Consider the following 11049-nt stretch of genomic DNA (forward strand, 5'->3'; position numbering starts at 1 on the left):
CTTCTTTCTTTTTTACTTCGAGCGACTGATTAGAATCCTCTTCATGGTCCTTCATATTCTCCATTTCATCTTCTTCTTTTGTATCAACTGCCATGACTTGAACCATAGGGATTGACTCGACTTTTCTTGAAAGTAAATTCGATAGCTTTTCTTGTACAAGTTTCTTTAATTTCCCAACTTGTGTGTGGATGCTTAAAATAGATGCTTGTTGAACTCTAAGTGTTACATCATGTCTTTTTTCACTAGCTTCCATGAATCTGAATAACATCGACTCGAGAGAATCTATTTTCTCGGATTGGGCTCATTCTAGTTGGTAGAGATTATGTTCTATTTGTTGATATTTTGTCGTGTCTTGAGCTATCTTGTACTCCAACTCACAATCCTTAGTAGAATGGGGTCCTCCACAAGCTTCGCATCTAACTTGAATTGGTCCACCTAATTTTGTGATCTTTTCTTCCATTGCATCGAGCTTTGCAATAATTTCACTAATAGCATCTTGACCTCCATCTTTACTTGACTTTCCTATCGTGAAATCCTCCTTTGAGTTTTAATACTCTCTTAAATGCTTAGCGAATTCTTCAATCAAATCTTTATTTGTTGTCGGATTCTTCTTTATCATGCGCCATTGCGATTCTAGAAGTTGATGAGTGCACACATTGACTCCATCATAAAATATCGAAATTTCTTATTTCACATTGAAGCCATGTTGAGGGTAATGTCGTGACAATCTCTTGTAACGTTCCCAAACTTCGTATAGCGACTCCCCTTTCTAATTGTTGAAAATTATGGATATTTCTCTTAAGCTTTGCCACCTTTGAAGGAGGGATAAACTGGTTGATGAAATTGGTCTTAAAATCAGTCCATGTCGTGATTGCTCCAAAGGGAAGTGATTTTAACCATTCTTTTGTTTCATCCTTCAATGTAACCGGTAAACTTCGAAGCATCAACACATCTTTACTCACTTTTGGTGCATTAAAATAATGTGAAATCTCCACCATCTCTTCTATATGCTCATAAGTGTCCTCGTGCTCCTTTCCATAAAAAGGTAGTTCCCTTAACATATTAAGAATATGCCCTGGAATTTCAAACTTTGTCGTGGTTAGGATTTTTGGTGGATCAAGACCCCATCTGTTGTTGTTCCTTATATGGCGTTTGTACTCTTCCATTGACATGATCGTGATATCCCCTATTTTTCCTGCTAAGATAAAACTAGAAAAACACGCATAAAAGGAACAAAAAAAACAAATAAACGAAAAACTAACTGAAGCGAGACCACGACGTGGTGAAGATTACCACAACGTGGTTGCATCTCAGAGAAAAAAAAACTAAAATAAACAAATGAAACAGAAGTAACTTTTTGTGGTTTTTACCCCATAAAAAGGATTGAATAACTAAAAGCAATTAACCTAATAATCAAATAAACCGATCTCTGGCAACGTCGCCAAAAACTTGATGTGCACAAAATACACCTATCAACTTTTAAATTTATAACCTAACAAACATATACTAACTATACACCTATAGGCAGTGTACCTAGTCAGATGATAGTATAGTTTGGGTAAGTCAGATGTCAATCACATGGAACGATATTAATTAATAAAATAATTACTAAAAGCCAAACTAAGAAAAACAACTAAAAGTGGGGGTTTTATTTGATTTTACAAGTTCAGAAAAACTTAAGCACTCAACTAAAAACGATTGTAATCAATATATTAAAAACACTTTCGTTTAGTTTTGAATCCACCTTTTCCTATGGTTAGGTCTTATTTATGGATTAGTGAAGTTGGTTACCAAGTTATATATAATTAGCAATTCAAGTCCAAATTTACTAACATTTTCACCAATTCATGAACTACCTTGTCTGGTCATACACAAGCAAAACACATATTAGTTATTCATTATATATGGGCTATGTAAGATTTATCTAAGCAGACATAATTATGGTCATAATTTATGTTCTCCAGCACAACTAAATTCAGTTACTTCAATCACTTAGCTAAGATTGGGTCAATCCTAGCTCTAGCAATTCAATATTCACTAAATCACTAGGTGTCAAGTTCATGTAATTTAATAATCACTAAGCTACATAGAACATGAATTCAAACAACTAAACAACCAAATATTAGCATGCTAGGTATTAATAATCAAACACAAGCACAATACCAATAAGTCAAATCCATAATTAATTAAACTAATCTATAAGTTGAAGCTCTATCTAGCTAAACATGAGTTGCTAAATTCAGCTACTCATGGTAGAAATCAAACAAAAACACTCGATAGAGAACAATACCAACATGAGCAAACCAAATAAATTGATGTTTTCATCTAGATCTCTTCAAATCTTGAGCTCCAATCGTTTCCTCCTCTTCTAAGGGTTTTCTAGAGGTTATTTCTTGTAATGCTTCTCCAGAAAGTCACCTCCCAGACTCTCAATTCGTCATAATGTTCATATATATATACTTGTCTAAAATCTGGCCACCGCGACATGGTAAAGGCACCACGTCGTGGTCCTCGTGTTTATCCCGTATTCCCCAAGCCAGCATCAAGAATCGTGAAGATTCCATTCACTACGTCGTTGTGGATAGAAATCCGGATTTTCTCAAAACACGAAAGTTGTCCGAAACTGTGTCTAGTTTTCAGATCATTTTGAATCATATCAATCAGAGTTACGAGTCATGAGATATGGCCAAAATACTGACGATTGGTCAAGCTGTCCAACAACATCCTTCTTGTGTCTTCTTCTTGTCTAAGCTGTTCATTTTTGCTTCCAGCTTCCATATTGCTTCCAATAATGTATTTTTATGATACATAAAAAATATTAAACATAATAAGTATATTTGGTTCAATAATAAGCATAAACATAGCTAATAATATTCAGATATGATGTAAAATATATATGTAGATATGCACATATCAATTGTTATCCTGGTTTATCGTATAATTGAGAAATATAGTGATCGATTAGATATGTATGCTTGTAAATAGGATGATTTTATGCTTAGTGTTCTCTAAGATCTGTCTGTTGGTAATTGGATGGTTATTTGTATGCTTGTTTGTTATATATATATGTGTGAACACGGTGTATGTGTGGTTGGGTTGAGGTCGTCCTGCTTTGTGCTAAAAGCCAACAGACCCAGGGCGTCCCAGATAGACTGAATGTCAGGAGGGTGTACCAGTCATGTCAAAGGCCCAGAGAACGGTCCAAATAAGATGAAGGCCCAGTGCAACGGTCCAGTCACGCTGAAGGTTCTGTGAGTGATCCAGATAGGCTAAAGGCTCTATATGCATGTTGTTGTTGTTGTTGTTGTTGTTGTTATGATTATTTTGTTAAGTTTGTACTTTGAGGGAAATCACTAAGCGTTGGGCTTACAGTTTTGGGTTATATTCCGGGTACTTTAGATGATCGCGGGAAAGTGAAGGCGTGATCATGCACCTCCTCAAGTTTTGATTTATAATTTTTGGAAAATCTCTAATGTTAAACTTGTCTTGAAAACTATTTTATAAACAGTGATGATTTATGGGTTGGTTTTAAAAGTTTTAAAAAATTCATGAATTTTATGGGTGTTACAATGAGATCAGTGGGAGGAAGTAGATTTCGCTTTGGGAGGAGAAGCCAATGAAGTAGTGACTTGGAAGAGTTTGTTACCCGACCTAGGGTGGATTTTACCCCAACCATTGAGGTGCAATAGTTGGCAAAGGAATTTCAGGACCTTCACCAGACGACTGAGACTGTGGCGAAGATCACCTCCCAGTTTAGGGAGAGAGCTCTGTTTGTCCCGCAGTGTGTCATAGACGAAGAGATGAAGAAGACAAGGTACCATGGTATGCTGCGAGATGATATCTGAAAGTTGTTAACTTTTTAGCTTGTCAGCCTTTGGAGAGCATCATAGCTAGATCTCAAGAGCAGAAGGTTGATTTGTAGAACCTCAGGGAAAAGGAAACCATAGTAGATTCATATTGTAGTGGACTAGGCGAAGAGGAGCAAGACTCAGGATTTGCGTTTGGGAGGACATCAGGGTCAACGTTGTTGTGCCAAGTACGGGAGGACCCATGTTGGTGGCTTTCGAGAGATTGGAAGGGGGTGTTTCATTTATGGTCTGATGGGTCATTTTAGTAGGGATTGCCCCGTGGGTCGGTTCCGATGTGTTTTCACTGCAACCATGTGGGCCACAAGAAGGTCGGCTGTCGGATGTTGAGAGGTGGAGCAGTGAGTGCACCTGCTCTAGCTACTTTGAGGATCATTGACGGTCATGTCGGCAGAGTAGAATCCCCAACAGCGAGGAGCCAAGCGTTGCAGTTTCAGTTAGGAGTAGGGGCACACCTTGTCGAGATGGATTTAGATTGTCAAGGAAGTGATGTAAGTCTGCGATGTAGTCGTAGAATTCACCAAATTGAGATAGGGATGATCGTTGGGATGAAATAGGATTAACGCATGCCTGGGTCGAGGCAGACAATATTGTCGAAGGATTACTCTTTGTTTTGGATGAGGATCGATGAATCCGAGGCGAGGCTAGGCCTGTAACAGCACTTGATTAGGTGAGACCCGTGGGCGAGGCCCGTATGGTTATGACAAGGGTGGGTGAGACCGGGTGGAAAATTGGTTGGAGTAAGGTATTGGATCACGTTTAAAGTAGGATGACTCTGTGGTCAGTGATTGGTATATGTGTGATATTTGGGCTAGAGTAGCCTTTATCAGTTAGACTCTTAGTAGGAGCCTGGTGGTGAGACCAGGTGTGAGACTGTCAGTCTCAGCGGTCGAGTGGGGATTTGATATCTTGGTTTAGTGGAAGATTACTGTGGAATCAGAAAATTTCAGATAGAATGCAAGCGTAGATCATTGCATTTCGGGATATGAGTTATCCACCGGGATGGAAAATGGACGAGACTCGCGTTGGGAGTTGTCTTTGTGTGTGTGTGTGTGTGTGTATATATATATATATATATATATATAAGATCTTTTCGTCAGCAAGTTATGGGTAAGGAATCTGGCTGCTAAAGGTATCAGTTGGATAATTCAGGATCAAAATGATATTTTTCAGTTCAGATTGCATTACGAAGTCATAGTGATTATGTTTCGGGATGGTTCTACCTATGTGGAGGTCAGGTAAAGTTTTAGGGGTTTTAGAGTTATAGCAGTAAGGTGTTGGTTTATCGGTTAGTGGGTCAATAATTGTTCATAATTAGGGTGTATGAGTTATGTTAAATATGGGCGTCGGTGGTAGCATTGGAAGGACGCTATGAGTATAAGTCGGCCTCTTCAATGGAGCGGGGTTTGAGAGGAATTGATTGGGTTGTCTAGATGTCAAGAAGGTGGTAAGGAGTGATTTCGAGGACAAAATCTAATTTAAGTGAGGGAAAGTTGTAACACCCTATTTTCATTTCCTGAGTAATATTATTCTAGACAGTTATTTATTCTGGATGGGTAGCATTGATATTGGAGAACTTTCTTTTTAAAATAATCATGAATAAGAATTAATTAGTGCTTGAATATATAAAAATGGATTTTAAGAAGATTTAAAATGGTTTAAAAATGTAACTAATTATATATATATATATATATATATATATATATATATATATATATATATATATAAATAAGGGAAACAACAATAATAAATAATAATATGAATGTATTTATATACCAAGGTTGTTAAGATCGGAATCCTACGTATGATCATTTTTTGGTTTGCAAGATCGGGATCGGGATCATAAGATCCCACAAAATAAAACATAATTTTAATTTATAATTTTTAAACATGAAAAATTCTTCAAACATTTAATTTTTCATTCAAAAGTTATAAAAACTTCAAAATATTAGTCATATGTCATAATACAAAATTATAAATAGTAAATAGGTAAAGGGTAAAAGACATAAAGTGGTAAAAATAATTTTTATTTGCAAAAAAGAAAAGGTAGGATCATATCAGATATCGGTCCTACGATCTTACGATCCTACCTGCGATCCTACCCAAAATACGATACTTTTACGATCCAGATCGTTTTTCATACCTAGGATCAATTAGGATCGTGATTTTGACAACCATGATATATACTATACAACCTTGAGTCATAGTGTTATAAATTTTAGGGGGTGACGTAGGAGAAAATAAAACTTATAGAGTAAGAAATCTAGGGTTAAGGGTGGTGTTATCAAGAGACCAAAGTTTAAAGGGTCATTTATGTCCTGCTTCGTGACATCAAGGAGTGCAGAAGGGGTGAGACCTCTTCTCGTTTTTCTTGTCATTGCATCGTGCCCTCCTCTTAATCGAACCCTAGCTTTTTATTAATGTGGGAGCCGCCAGGAGTGAGGGGAGGAAGCTGTCAAGCTGGTTTTATTTCTTGAAGCATCACTGCCGCTGGAGCTACCATCGTCGGAGCTTCTAGCAGTCGGATTCTACCACCATTCACCTTCGTTGCTGTGTCGGAGTTAGGGAAGAAGAGGTGAGAGATTTGTGTTAACTGAAACCTGATTGGTATAAGGTTTTACTCCTTTATCTCGTTCTTCCTTTTGTTCTTCAACCAAGCACACATCACTCTTCTTTGTTCCTTCGTTGGTTTGACTGATAATCTGTCCTCAGAGTAGGAATACCAAGAATACCACCTTCTTCCTTCTTCTTTTCTTTTGATCCTTAACCCATGTTGGTTATGAGGCAGTGTTGGGTGAAAGTAACGGAGGTAGTGATGGTGAAAGGCGGTTTTGCAGCAGGTGCAGGTGGGATGTGATGTTAAGTGATCGAAGGTGAGTTCTGGTGGGTGCTCGATAGTTGAAGGCTCTTCTCTGTGAAAGGGCTGCAACATAGGATGTTAAAGGTTGCTTGGAGATGGCGTAGTGGGGCTGTAGGTGGCTGGTTTCTGCTGCCGGCGCTGGAGATTGGGATTTAGCCGGAGAAGAAGAACCTCCGGCAGGTTGTATGTGGTGGAGGGTTAAGGTATCAGCCTTGACCAGTTGACCTCTTGACTTTCATTCAACATTTCTTCATGGGCTAATTATTAATTTCGGCCTGATTTATTTGGGTAAATACTAATATTTTATTTTGGGTTTTTTTTTATGGACTCAAGTTCTCAAAGAAATATTGAATGCGGGCTAGTTTGCTCTCATGAGTTTTATTTGAGATATAGAATTTAAAAATTAAAATGGTTAATTAATTGGCGTGCGGGCTTGCAGCTAGCAATTTCGGTCTACACAATTATGAATTAAATTTAAGGAAATGTTCAATTTATCGGATTGGTGATATCCCTCCTAGATTAAAGAAATAAACGCTAATTGTGGGATTATATAATTAAATGATCACTTAGTAATGCCATCGATAATTAAGATTAGCAGATCATAATTATCATTTTACTAGTATATGGATATGAGTTTTGATATGAGGTTTTGCCTCTGTGCGGTGTTAAGTGGTTCGAGCTAGCTGTTTATATTTATGAGAATGTGAGACGACATATGTCAGCTTCCTGTGAATTTTCTCATTATATTTATGGGTCGAACGCACCAATGTCGGCTCATTATTTGTTATATGAAATACTAGTTGTCTTTGTGATAATTGCATGAAAGACAAATTCTGGTCCCTGACAATTATACGAAAAAAAAAAAAAAAACAGAATTTGGCCCATAAAACTTGTATGTAAGACCGGGATTTGGCCATCAGTATTGCGAGGAAATACCATAGGAGTACCCCATGACACTTGTATGTTTTTGTATGTGGTATTTTGGGAAATTCACTAAGTTTTATACTTACAATTTCATATGTATGGCTTCAGGTACTTTCAGTTCGAAAGTGTAACGTCCCCCTCCGACATGTATCACAATATTGCCCGTTTTGGGCTCCCGGCACGAAAAATTCCCAGGGAGTCACCCATCCCTATATTGCTCTTGTTTGGGTATGCTTAACTGTAGAGTTCTTATGGGATTTGTTGCCCTCACGACTTTAAAAAGCATTGTAACAATGAAGGTATCAACACCCCTTATAAGGAAATGTTTCGTTCTTCTTCCAAGCCGATGTGGGATCAAGTGTACCCCACCTTTACCCCCATTATAAGGTTCAATGTACTTATCGAACACACCAGCTCTAATACCATTTATGTCAAACCCCCGAACCAGGACGACGAAAACATTTGAGGGCGGATGATGTCATTGTACAATGTCATAACAATTGAATATGAATGAAACATAACATTCCAAGCGACATACATTGAAAATACACACTTACAAAGTTTACATTTTGTACTTGTTCATCAGTTACACAAAAGTGACAAGAAGTCAAATTTTATAAAGTCGCATCACTTGATCTCATAGCATAGTTGATTACTGGTTCCCTGAGAATACAAGTCGTTTTGAAAAACGTCAACTAAAAAGCTGGTGAGTTAATAAGCAGTTTTGTATAAAAATGGTTTTGCACTTGTTTATAATAGTTCTCATAGTACTTTCAGAAAATCCGATATTTTCTATGAAATTTATTTGTAGGTCTCGTTCCAAAACTGTGAATATATGCGTGTATGTCCTTTGTTTTCTTTTGTTTGTAAAAGTAAAGCGTAGGTTCCCAAAAAAATCCAATATTTTCTGATGTATGAAAACTGTAGTGTTAAACCCTAAGACTAGAAGTGTAAGCGATTGAATACTTAAAAATGATATGCAATTTTACAGTTTAATAAAACCGGTAAAATGTAAGCTTCCCGTAAACCAAAATCGTATTGTTAATCCCTGTGTGAGTCATTATAACCATGTTTGATGTGATTGATATTCCTATCATGACGTTCTTCAGACGTCGGTTTCGATAAGATATTTGTCACCCTAGACTGACCCTGTCTAGCTGTAGCGAACAACTCAGGTGTGGGGGTGTCAATCCCATATAGATCTATACACAATTAGCTCGCTATCCCTTCAAGAGACTCTGGTTATAACTAAAGAACTTACAATGTACGTTATGTAGATACGGTGAAGGAAAGTCTCACAAGAGCCTTAACAGATTTACGCAAACTTTGACTCCCATTATTGAATAACGATAATGACTTTACTAGTGTAAATTCATGACTGAAGTTTTATGACATGCATTTTACAGTTTTATAACATACAACTTATTACTCATGCTTTGACAGCTTTATGATAGACAAATCATGACATGCAAATCTTTCTGTCACGAATTCTGTTTTGTATACCGTTTTGGTTAAATTATTTATAATACTTTTTTTATAAATAATCATTAGTGAACATGTCTAATTGTAATATAAGTTATGAAAATAGCATAATATCTCCGGTTTTTAAGCCATCAAATTAGTGACAACATAGTTACAACTATTTTACTAATAAAATTATTTTTACTAAAATATCAAGCTTTGAAAGTTGTCTAACACATCATATCGGGTTGGAAAGTTTTGTAACACGCAATATCTTATTTTGTTTTGATTTCCAATAAGTCACGGTTTTTACAAAAACGCGTATAATAGCCATGAAATTTATTATGTTCCAATATTTGTGTAAAGTATAAGAGTTAAAAATGCATAAGTCCAAGAGTTAAACATGTTTGAGCACAATACCCATATTTTTGCCATTTTTGAGTGTACAACATGAACTCAAAACTTTTATAACACTAAGATGTTATCAACATTTACTTGATGAATTTACACATGTTAAGGACCATTTTATTCAAGTTTTTGTTCCATTTTTAACCCATAACTAAGATATATGCAATTACCCAAAGGTTAAACACATAAACATTATGGTACGTGCAATTATCCAATGGTTAAACGAAACTTGACTTGTATTCTCCCCCCGAAAACATGAAAAATATGAAAAACATGGGGGTATGAAGCTCACCTTGAAGATTTCGAATGGTAGAAGAAGAAGAAAGAAGTTGTGTAGTTTGAGGAGATTCTCGAGAATAGAGGATGTTCTAAGAAGCTACACATGAAAATAGGGGTGTAAATGGTATGATCCTAGCATAAACATGTGTAAAATCTCTTAAGTATTACAAGAAACTTACCAAGTTCATATGAGTTGTTGGAAGAAATCCCTTGGTGGTGGCACACACACGAAATGAGAGAAAGATGAGAGAGTCTTGTGAGTGAAGTTGGAAGTAAAGTGTTTGGTGTGTGTGTGTGTGGTGATCGGCTAATCATAAGAGAGGGGGTGACTTTGTTGATTGGATGTTTGCATGGGAGTATGTTGGTTAATGGCCTAGTTGCATGTTGAACAAAAATGAGGTGGCAACTCATATTTCCCATTCCTTTTTCCCTTTTTTTTATTCAACCCTAACCGAACCCTATAGGGTTTTCGGTCCTCAAGGCTTTTAAATGGGTTTTTGGCCCAATAAGATGTGTATGGCTTTTGGGTTTATTTTGGCCCAATAAGAGTGTTTTCTGTCCAATGGAAGGCCTAAAAGAAGTTTTTGGCAAAATAAGGACCAAGGAAAGAGTTTTCGGCCCGATAGGGTGTTGGGTCGAGGATAGACTCCGCTACTTTCCAAGCCGCAGTGACAGTTGTTGTGACAGCCGTCATGGCACAACTCAACGCTAACAACACAAACAAAAATGGAATCTGTTGCGACAATTACAATTATAGTGATAACCAAGGGCACCAACGAATGGCTGCCTACACGGATACCAAGCCACAAACCCAAGAACAAGAAACGAAATTCTAGGAATGGGAAATATGGAAGTTCGACTCAAAGACCTACCAAAAGCAAACAAGTTGTAGCAGTCCATACCCCCACTAACCCTACTACCTCCAAACCAAGAAGACCATATGCTGGAAACTTACCTGAATGCCACAAGTGTAACTTCCATCACCAAGGATCCTGCCGAAAGCTGCACTGCAAGAAACGCAACATAAGAGGACATACCACCCGCTGTTGTAGAGTGTCAACCCGACGGGCCACCCAAACCGCTAATGATAGGATGAGTCAGGCTTCCTATGAATGTGGAAAGGCAGGACATTTCAAGAGGGAGTGTAACACCCTGTTTATTAAATAATAAATAAATTAATCAATGAACGAGTAGTAGCCTAAAAATCAATAATTATATACCAGGGTGTTGGTCTCGAGGAGCTAATTATCA

At 37.2% G+C, this 11049-nt stretch overlaps 1 long non-coding RNA gene and 1 other non-coding gene across 2 annotated transcripts; both read left to right on the top strand.

Annotated features, from left to right (window-relative positions):
• Window positions 1-698: 698 nt before the first annotated feature.
• Window positions 699-806, top strand: LOC145096399 (small nucleolar RNA R71). The gene has a single exon (XR_013703807.1). It is a non-coding gene; the product is annotated as a small nucleolar RNA R71 (small nucleolar RNA).
• A 5348-nt stretch (window positions 807-6154) lies between these two features.
• Window positions 6155-8220, top strand: LOC145094726 (uncharacterized). Its single transcript, XR_013703516.1, has 2 exons — window positions 6155-7014; window positions 7759-8220. It is a non-coding gene; the product is annotated as an uncharacterized LOC145094726 (long non-coding RNA).
• The last annotated feature ends 2829 nt before the right edge of the window (window positions 8221-11049 follow it).

The sequence above is a fragment of the Lactuca serriola genome, chromosome 3 (assembly GCF_051521515.1).
Source record: "Lactuca serriola cultivar US96UC23 chromosome 3, Lser_US96UC23_V15, whole genome shotgun sequence".
NCBI lineage: Eukaryota > Viridiplantae > Streptophyta > Magnoliopsida > Asterales > Asteraceae > Lactuca > Lactuca serriola.